This window comes from Nannospalax galili, unplaced genomic scaffold, assembly GCF_000622305.1.
Source record: "Nannospalax galili isolate Female #2095 unplaced genomic scaffold, S.galili_v1.0 scaffold2161, whole genome shotgun sequence".
Taxonomy (NCBI): domain Eukaryota; kingdom Metazoa; phylum Chordata; class Mammalia; order Rodentia; family Spalacidae; genus Nannospalax; species Nannospalax galili.
In genome coordinates this window covers 286,825-297,944 of record NW_008344208.1, presented here as the reverse complement: position 1 = coordinate 297,944, position 11,120 = coordinate 286,825, and positions in this window count along the sequence as shown.

The following is an 11,120-nucleotide window of genomic DNA, read 5'->3' as shown; positions in this document are numbered from 1 at the left end:
ACCTGACATGACAGTTATTGGAGAACAGAGATGGATTTGTAGCTCTCCAATATAAGAAGGACAGGAGCCAGTGCCTAAAACTAAGCAAAAATGTATAAACATTCTTATGTCTTCAATAATTCTGATAAGGCTCTTTACTCCCTGAAGTAGAAGAGTCATGGGAACCCTACCTAGGGCTCTAGCACTTACCGCCTCTCCTCCCAGCTATGAATGGCCACAGGGCACTCTTCTAGAGTATTTAAGAAGTAGACCGTTTGGAGAGATCCAGGGTGCAGTGAAAGGCTTTCTCTAGTGCGTTCTGCAGTGGAGCTTTGCAGAGATGCAGCTATCGATGAGTCAACCGTGTTTCTGTAAGTAACCTCTTCCTCTTTCTCTTCCATGCCAACCTGATCAGCACCTTGAGGGTTCAAGCACACTTAGATGAATTCCTTTCTTTTGGACGTATTTTGCTACATCTTGTGTTAACAGGCCTTTGTAAATGTCTCCCAAAGGTGAGTAATAGAATACAAGGATTAGAAAAATAATCAATGTGTAAACATGTGCAGAATGCACAATAGACAGTTTTTACAATGGTTCTTAAACTTGGTAATCCTTTTCTTTATGGTAATGGACAATAGCTAAAAAAAATTCAGGGTTTTAAGTGAAGCGTTGGAAAAAGGGGACCAACTGTGGAAACCAGACTGGAACACTGGGCTGTAATCCTAGTGCTGGGAAGACAGAGATAAGTGGGTCGTCGATCCTTGGAGCCTAGGCAACTGAGTCTACTCAGCAAGCTCCAGGCCAGTAAGTGACTATCTCAAAATCATATAGTTGTCACATCATGAATGACAACCAAGGTTGTTCCTGGCCTTCTACTCACACATACATATGCATGCACATGACCACACACACAGAGAGAGGGGAGAGAGAGAGAGAGAGAGAGAGAGAGAGAGAGAGAGAGAGAATATAAGATGCCATGTTGGTACCTTGATATCTAATGGGCATAAAATATGGATGCTGTTAAAACTCTTGTAATACCAGGAAAGCTACCAGAAAAATAAAAAAATAAAGATCAAACCAGTGTTGCTGAAAATGAGAAATGGCAATTTCAGGGAACACAGAAATCTGCGTGGCTGAGTAGCTACCACTCTTTAAAGAGGAGAGTAATGTTTTTGTTTTTTATTTTCTGGCTCTTGCATATTTTCCCACTTGAATCAACTTTCGGAAACTTTGAGTCCTGAAGCCTAATGTGGACAATGACAGGCAACGTGCTCTATCTATACTGTTTGGCCAGTTTAGTGTTCACCAAAGACTTTGCAAAACTAAGCATGGATTTGTGATAACAAATATCTATAGGTGATATTGGAAAGAAAACAGAATTAATAACAATGAGAAATGTTATGAAATGGAGAACAGAGAAATTTTTCTATTTCACTTTCTCCTCTATCTTCTCAGAAGATAGAGGAGACACACATCTACATATACACACATTTCATGTAATATATACATATATTTAAAAAATTCTGAAACCATCGTGTTTATGAAAATGAAAGTCTATAATATCAGTTGTCTAATAATAATTTAATTATGGAGCCAAAATATCTTTCTTACATTTTATGCTCCAAATATTTTGATATATTTCATGTTTTTCATTTGAGTTTAGGTTTTCTTCTAGGCATAAATATTTAATATTTGCCTAGTTGTATGTTGTACACATGGCTAAGAAAGATCACAATAAATTTAGTTTTCTGAAAAATACAGTTTTCATTTTAAACATTCTTTGGGGTTCATGTCATGAAATTTAGAAAGATGTTTTCCCCTGGGCTCATTATCTTGTTTTCTGAATTATGAATATAACTATTAATATGTTAGAGGTCTGTCATGGTCCATCTGTTGAATCAGCAAATTAATGAGGAATCCAACAATAATCATTTTTAAATATTGAAATATGGTTGTTTCACAGATCAGAGTTGCTAGCTAAAATCAGATCACTAGAGCTTCTGGGCTCGTGTGATCAAAGGTAAAGCTTTCTCTGTACAACTTCTTGCTGACATTGCACCTCAGGATACAGAAATGGTCTCTACCACCCAGATGTACCTGAGAGTCCCCAGGTGGGGGGCGAAAAGGCCACAGGACTATTCTTCTGTCTCCCCAACCACCTAAGTGTAGGACTAAGGGAAAAATCATTAACCCATTAAGTATTCTCTTTAATCAGTGTAGTATGATGATATTACTTAGGTCCTGTTCATGCACAAGGTTTTTATAAAGATCAACATTTTAGGACAAACAATCTGAATTATTATGTAAAATGAAAAATTCAGGGAATGATTGCGAGTTAGCAAAGCTGGCCTAAAAACTTTTCATGACAGAACTCTGTTCACTGTTAGTATTAAGCAAAAGGCAAGTGTATTAATTTTTATTATGCATCAAGATAAAACAGACAGATAAAGGTGTTGTCCCTGATAAGGCACAAATGCTGTAGGAGGAGCTAAAAACAATGTCTTCCAGAAACTGACCACTGAAAATCAGCATAAACTCTGAGGACATTAAACTTTCTATAAAGAATAACTTAAAAGCAGTCACTAGGGGTGGTGGAGGGATGGCTCAGGGGCTAAGAGCACTATCTGCTCTTGTGGAGGACCCAGGCTCAATTCCCAGCACCCACATGATGGCTAACTTCTGTCTTGTCCATAACTCCAGTTCCTGGGGAATCCAATACCCTTTTCTGACCTCCATGTGCATTGCACAACATGAGTGCACTTACACACATGCAGGCAATACTGGAAATAATAAAATATTTTAAAAAGTAGTCACTGAGAATCAATAGAAGGTCCAAATGTTTGAGAATTTCAGAATCATTCGTGGTAAGAATCTAAGTATGTGGGAAGTCAAGAACTTATCAAACTATATCTGTGCAAATGTATTTGTTTAATTATTTATTCACCATAGAAGATGTTTATTTACTACCACTGCTCTGTCATAGCAAATCATACAGTGGAGGAAACGGGGAAGAAAAAAACTATTCTTGATGAGAAAAATAGAATGACCATTGCTCATCTCCCATGAACGGGTCTCAGAGTAGCTCTTGTTTCTATGTGGCAGGGACACTCCTGCTCCTGGTGGTGTCGAACCTGTTTCTAGGGGAGATCGGGGCATCTGCATCCAATGACACTGTTGACGATGAGGTGTCCCTTGAGGACCTGTTTGATCATGCCCTCAACCTGTCTCAGGACCTCTTTGACTTTTCTACAGAAACGCGTGAGATATTTGTAAGTACCGCACATACCTCTCTGGCTTCTTCTCCAAAAGAAACTTCTTGGAAATTGCCAGAAACAATCATGAGCCAAATTTCGGATAGCTTATTTCACAGCTAAAAGAAATCATCAAACACTAGCAAGGGTAACAAGAATGAAGCATTTTATCAAACCTCAAGTGGAAAGTAAAGCTTCCAGGGGAGGGTTTGGAGACAGGAAACTAAAGGAGTACAGATCAAATGGGGAAAAAATTGACAAAGAGTCACTCTCTTAATGATTTGATTTTTGTTTTATTCAATACTTATATTTTAAAATGAAGCATCTAGGGCTTAGGAGACAGTTCAGTGGGCAAAGTTTTGCCCTGCAGGTATAAGCTCTGAAGATCCCCACAAGCCACATAAAGCCAAGTGTGACAGCACATGTGTGCCAAGCCTGCACTCCTCCAGTGTGAGGGGAGGCAGTGAGGAGCCTCGGAGCCCGTCTATTCTGACATGCGCAGTGACTACAAAAAACTCTTAGTCAAACAGGGTGGGAAACAAGGACCAAGACCCAAGCTTGTCCTCCGATCTCCAAACTTGCACAGTGGCATGCATGTGCCACCACTTACACGCATGAACATACACATACACATCACACATACTCAGACATAAGCAATGAAAGAAAACGATCGAACACCGATTGGTCAATGTATTACTTTTCTGGCTCTGCATTAATTTTCTCATTTCCAGATTTCAAGTAACTCGATTTCTTTCATCAGTTGCAGGATTTGGAATTTGCACCTGGTGGTTGGTTCCCCGATGGAGCCCTTATCAGCTGCCGCTCAACCACTGTAGCTATTATGGAGCCTGAGGCAATCCCAGTGAGTCTTGAGCCTGAGTTTTTCACCTACAGAACGAATCAGTGAAATGGTTTTACCGTGATGTCAGGAATTACAGGCCCTATAGAGTTACAAGTCACGCATTCCAAAAATGGAGGTTGATGAGTAAAGAGCCATCTGCTTATACAACTGACAAATAATAAGTAAAATCAGAAGCTAAGTAATATATTAGCAGATCCATAAATTGTTAATGCAAAGGACCTGTTAACATTGGCTGTTTCTCAGGTTGTCCCTATTATTATGCAGAACACATTGAAATGAACTGCACACCTCAGGTTAAATATATTCTCAGGTATGTCTAGAAAATGTAAACACAGTATTATTTATTACTGACCACCACAGCATCACTTCAAGACTTTCTGAACCCATCTGGTTCTCCTTTGTACCTGCATGCTTTACCCTTACTGACTTCTCTCATTAAGTGAAAGTCAACCAAACAAGAGGTTTCTGAATCTCCTCAAATGACCTAAACATCAAAAGTGAATGCATCCGTGAACAGCTTGACTTATTACCATAGATGAATTCTTAAAGGAAAAGCATTTGGTCATCTATGCCATGAGAGTATTGGCCTCTATTTGATCTGATCCTGGTCTTGTAGGCACCTACTGGGTCCTAGCCTTGCTTCCTCATGGACAAGCAAAGTAATTAAAGAATACAGATGTCATCAGAATGGCAAATGGTGGGAATTCAGAAACAGGAAAAAATATTACCAATTATTTTGTCATTAGAAAAATTTTTATGAAACCTGAAATGGTTTTATTTAGGCAAGCCACGGATCGGTAGCTGAAAATTTAAATTTGTACAACAAATAATATCTACTACAGTCTTTTATCATAAATGTAAATATAACAAATGGATATTTTAGCTATTTCAGGAAATTCCTCTTACTGTAATTCACTTACTTTAATATAATTTGTTCCATTATCCATGTTTAGGGTGTACTCCTTCTCAAAGGACTACTCAGTATACTGGAACCTTGGAAAGACCCACTGCACCACGTAGGAAATGAACTCAGTGATATGAACCAACCCTCTGCTGCTATTATATCAAGAGCTCAGATCCTGGAAGAAAGAGTCAATGAACTTCTAGAGAGTATTCGGAGCATACTCAAGAAGGTGAGATCTCGCCTTATACTTCTTTTCTTCTCCTATTCATGAAAGAGTTGCCCATTGTAATATGAAATGAATAAATTAATATTGTATTTTGATACAGGAAAATTTAGGCATCCCATCTTGTGCAAAACCTTACCAATTAACAGTTTCTGTCAGCTTCAACCGTCTCTAGGGCACCTTTGTCCATATTTCACTGTCTCCACATAAAAAGCACTGTTTCTCATAATACTTTGAACCCTCCCTTCCCTGGCAGAGGGACAAGCTCCTGACTACCATACCAAAATCCTCACCAGGATCGTCAGCTTGTTATCTGTATCTAATATAAACAAGTTAATAAAATTAACCATGTGTTAGAATTTGGGTCCTTATATTATAGGGAAAATATATTGACTTGAACAATATAAGCACACACTGGTATATTATCATAATCAACAAAGGACAAAGCACAGCTCAGCAGAATACTAAGGATATGTTAAAGCTCATTCATAAAAGAACTGACAGTAGATCCACCATCGCTGCTAGGACAAATCTATACTTGTTGTTAAGTCACTGCTTCCTAGTTCTCCATCAGGAGCGTCCTTAGTCTGGGATCAACTGCATGCTAGGAAACATATTCATGGGTCTCTCTTGCAGTATTTTGTGCTCAATACACTTACATTCACCTTTCCCCAGATGTATGAAATTTCCTACATTGGGGTGAAGTTTTATGATCCTTTCATTCATAAATATCTATTCAGGTTTTAGAATGAATAACCAACAAATTCTGATGAAAAATGAGTGACGTCCTTGTTCTGATTAGGTTCATCCTGGATATAAAGAACTTGAGAAGTACCCCGAGTGGAAAGGAATGGTATCCCTGCAGTCAGATGAGGAGGAGAAGCGTCTTTTTGGTCTTTACAACCTTTTCCAGTGCCTGAACCTCACCCATTCATTCTAATTCTGAGATTCTTGCTTTTGAAGCCTCATTTTATTGAATAACTTTGGAAATTCTATTTGATTGTAAGATACCTATTTGTTATCATTTTTTCTTCAAACAATAAAAAAATCTATACTAGCATTTGTTCACATCAAAGTTTGATTTCATTAACTGAAGTTTGTTTTGTCATTAAGACAAGTCACAGCCAACTTCCTGGGGTGTCACACATCCAGCACATGTTCCATTAACTACTCTGACAACCTTTAATCCCAGTACTCAGAAGCAGAAGCAGGCAAATTTCTGTGAGATTATGGCCAGTCTGGTCTACACAGCAAGTTCCAGCCTAGCCTGGGCTACAGGGTATTCCTGTCTCAAAAACAAGGAAGAAATGAAACAAAAAAAAAGAAACAACAAAACAACAAAACAAAACAAACAAAACAAAACAAAACCGCTCCTTGCGGTTACCCAGACCTGGCTACTAAGAGCAATTGATGCTAGTCTCGATTCCAAGGATGCATCACCTGTAAATCTCTATGGATATTGCTGGTTCAGGTACCAGATCTCCAGCCTCCATCAAATGAACATCACAGACAAAGATTAATACACAGAGACATCGAAAATTTTATGATAATACAGACAACACTCACATTGAAAAAAAATTCTCATCACTTTGACTTCTTTTGTCAGTCATCAAGATAAGCAGATATAGCCTTTCCTAGGATTACAAACCTTACACTAGAGATCATCAAAATTTTATTCAAATTCAAATGTAAGCAGGCAAATTTCCTAATGTTCTGGGCATCTGAACCTTTACTGCACAGTGTGAGAACACAGGGACCAAACCTCATGCAAACTTCAGACAGTGGAGATTGTTCATCTCATATCCTCTCCTACTACAATTGCACAGGGTGAGTTCATGTAGTTTAAACTGAAATTTGAAGACAGGAATAATTTTATTCAAATTCAAATGTAAGCAGGCAAATTTCCTAATGTTCTGGGCATCTGAACCTTTACTGCACAGTGTGAGAACACAGGGACCAAACCTCATGCAAACTTCAGACAGTGGAGATTGTTCATCTCATATCCTCTCGTACTACAATTGCACAGGGTGAGTTCATGTGGTTTAAACTGAAATTTGAAGACAGGAACGTCAAAGTGTAACACAAAGCAACAAGGGGGGCCTGTGGCACCCAATGGAATCGGAAGCTTCCTGTCACATGACCAAACAACTGCTCAGCAAGTATCTAAAATGAACCTGCAAAAAGGAGATTCAAATGAGTAAGAAAATTTCTAAGTGTACATTAAAGTATATTAAGATACTGAGATAAGACTGTAAGTTAACAGAGAATAAAGAACGCAGAATGATCAGTTGGAGCTGGAAGACTCTGGTTTTATATATCCAAGTTGTAGAAATAAAGTTTCACAAATAATGGTTTTCCTTACAAATTATATTGCACCTTTTAATTTTTGAAAGCTTATGTTTATATTTGAATTAAATATCTATGAATATATTTCCACCTCCATTTCTAAGAATTTATTATGTATCAATGACACTTTCTTTGAGTGTGAAAAAGAATACTGATTTGTACCATAAATGATCTCCTTGTTCCTAGAGCCTATGAGATCTATGTTGAAGCTTTTCTAGATTACACACCATAGTTGGTCATGGCCTCAGAGTTCAGTCATTGAAGTGGAAGTCTTATGTTTATTTCTTAGCATAATAAGCTTATTCACATGGTTGACATAATTCTGATTTTTACTGTATTCAAAATATTCTTTTCAATTCTTGAAGAGGATGTTGATTCGGTGGATGGTACTGTGTTATTAAATCTTGTGCAATCATTGTCTATTACTCCATCATCCTTTGGATTTTCTTATTTGCTTTTTCACAGAGAGACTTTGATCAGAAAAGAACAGATCTGGTACCTCTTTGCTAAATATGGTCTCTTCCGCAGAAGTGATCAGTGATCATTTGTTGTCATCATGAATAGGTACAATTGATGAGGAACAACTTTTATCTTCTAGCCTTGCTGGAAAACAGAAAACAACTCCAACAAACCCCAAACAAACAAAAATTCCTAAATGATTTCTAGGCTAAAATGATAACTTCCAGTTGTAGTTTTCTGTTACTGTAATTTTATCATTAGTAGTAATCATTTGTAAATTAATTTTTGACTTAAATTATGTAAAATTGTTAGAAAAAAAACGGAAAATTCAACGATACCTTGTTTAAGTGCTGGCAATGAGAACATAAAGCAAAACTTGTTCCATACCGAATGAACACATCTCCCTTACTATTTGGACGTTAGTTTCAGTGCTCAACTTCTCAGAGACTAAATAAAACAGCTGTGTAATAAGCGTGAAAACATGCAAATGCTATAGCTGAGGTGGGCTGGCAGGAGGGTTTGCGTTTCCTTACCTCCTTTGCAGTCAGGTTGAACACGGGATCACAGCGACGTCAAGAGAGACAGAGCAGGAGTTGAGTGGCTGAGCCCTGCATACGTCAGGGCTTTGTCACTCAGGGACATCTGAGTACACAAACTTGACCTGACAGTCTTTAACACATATGACAGAGTGTGTGAAATCAGGTGGGGGTTGGTTTGTGGGGTGCAGGTAGGGAGGGGAGTAGAAAGATGCTCAGGATGTGTTGTATGAAATGCACAAAAGTTCAGTAAAATGCCCACCCCCAAATTAGAACTAAACAATCAGAAATCAGAAAAAAGTTAACAAAGTGAGTCCAGGAAGGCATGTGTCAAGATTTGTACTGCGATTTAGACAGAGTTTTTAAGGGAAGTATTGATAATGAATCAGATGTTATAACTGTGAGCCACGGAAGGGATAGAAGATGAGCCAGTTAGGCCCCTCCTCTACTCCCTACAGGAAAGTGTTCACACTGAGTGGGAAATGCACAGGGAGATTCCACAACAGGGTGGCAAAATACCCTGCATGCAAAGACATTGGTTGGGACCTAGCTTAAAAGAGAGATTGAAAGAACCCACATAGATGTTTTAAGAATATCCTAATTCACAGTTACAAAATGAAACGAAAGAACAAATCTGGGCTATAGGCTAACAGGGCATGAGTAAGGAAAGCATAGGTTAAGAGGACTGACTTTGTATGAACCCTCTTCAAGAATTCACAGAGCCCAGTTCTCCCTGGAAGGGAGGAAGGCGGAAACAGAATGTGCAGCAGGTCACGTGTTGCACGCCACAAATACATGGAGAGTTTTTGCTTCAGGGTGAGAACTGGAAGGCAGTCTTTGGTGACTATGGAAGTGAGTCTGTGGGGTGGAGATTGCTCGCTGAGCCCTGGATCTTCTCAGAAAGCACTCACAGCAGAAAACAAGTTGCTGGTCACAGGGCCACCCAAGAATCAGTGATAGGGAAGCATCGATGGCTTGAGTAAATGTTCCCTCGTTCTTTATGGTCCTTAGCCTGGCCACACGCCATCTGAGCTAACTCCAATTTGCTAGGTTGGTGGAACGTGGGCGAGCCTCAGTAAGAGTCTCAGGAAGAAATGCTAAAAAGCCGTAGTTTCTGACATATTTTCTACCGTATCCAACTTTGCTATTTACAGGAAATGATTCTTTGAGAAGGCGCCCATTTCAAGCTGTGTTAAATCCTTGCTAAGATTTTCTTTAGTGTCCACAGAGGTATAAACTTCAAATCACTAGTGTACTTTCCTGAAGCCTGCAGCAGTATGCCCTCCAAGCACGTTACCTTTCTCTAGAGCTTTCTCTATGTAATGCTAACCTCTCTATGACTTAGATTTGGTCATGTAACTGTAGAAATGGCGATGCCTTACTTGTTGAACACAGCTATCGGTTAATTTGTGAGAAGGTATACATGCATACGGGAAAGGTTATCTTTGACAGACACAAATTTAATGAAGCAGATATTGATGCTTGTGGTGGACAGCAATGCCATTCATGGTGCCGATGCATTTACTAGATAAACACCAGGACCAATTGGTTGGGCGCAGTTGCTGACAACACTGAATTTTCTTGTCTCTGGCAGGGATTAATCAGGATGGGAGTGTGAGCTCCCTCTGTGCTGACTCATCTTCACAGTGCTGAAGAGACTATAAACTTTACTTGGGGAGACTCGTCACCAGGGTTCTACTCCATCACACCCCAATACATAACAGCAAGGCCATTAAGGCTCATCTGTCAATGCCATTATGGCACTAATTTATATATGCTTTATATAAAGAAAAACAAAAATATGGACCTTAGGAGGTCATAGTCTCCGTTGAGAAATATACTACTACTTCCTTATAAAACGGTTGTGATGCACCTATCAAAGTCCTCTGTAAACATTTCTCCGAAGGTGTATTTTGTGGAGAGAAGCGTTACATTAGTGAGTGTACACTGTCAGAGATTCATGGCCAGGTAAGTTGCCAAGAATATTTGACTTATGCTATGGCATGTTTCCGCTACATTCTGAAAAGGATCATATATACATATCACCGTCTCCACGTGTTAAGAAAGATAACATTTTATAGAAAGAATGAGTGTGACTGAAGAAAAGCAGGACGTGATGAGCATACACTCTCTTCCTGGCCTGACATGACCATCAGACATCACGAAACAGAGATGGATTTGGAGATCTCCAGTTTAACAAGAACAGAAGCCCGTGCCTGGACACAGGTAAACACATACAGATATACCTAGGTCTCTGGTCAGCCTCAGAAGGCTTTTAACATTCCCTGCAGCAGGAGAGTCAAGTGATCACTATGTGGTGCTCTTAACCTTACTTCCTACATTTCAACTGTGAATGGCCATGGGGCAGTCTGCGAGCGTATTTATGAGGGGACTGTAAGAAAGGACAGGACTTCCTGAAGCAGCATTCTCTAGTGGCACACGTACCTTGGTGGAACTTCACAGAGATGCAGTTGTCAATGAATCAATCATATTTCTGTAAGTAACCTCTTATCCCTCTTCTGTGTCAACCTGATCAGCCCATTGAGTCTCCAAGTTTACT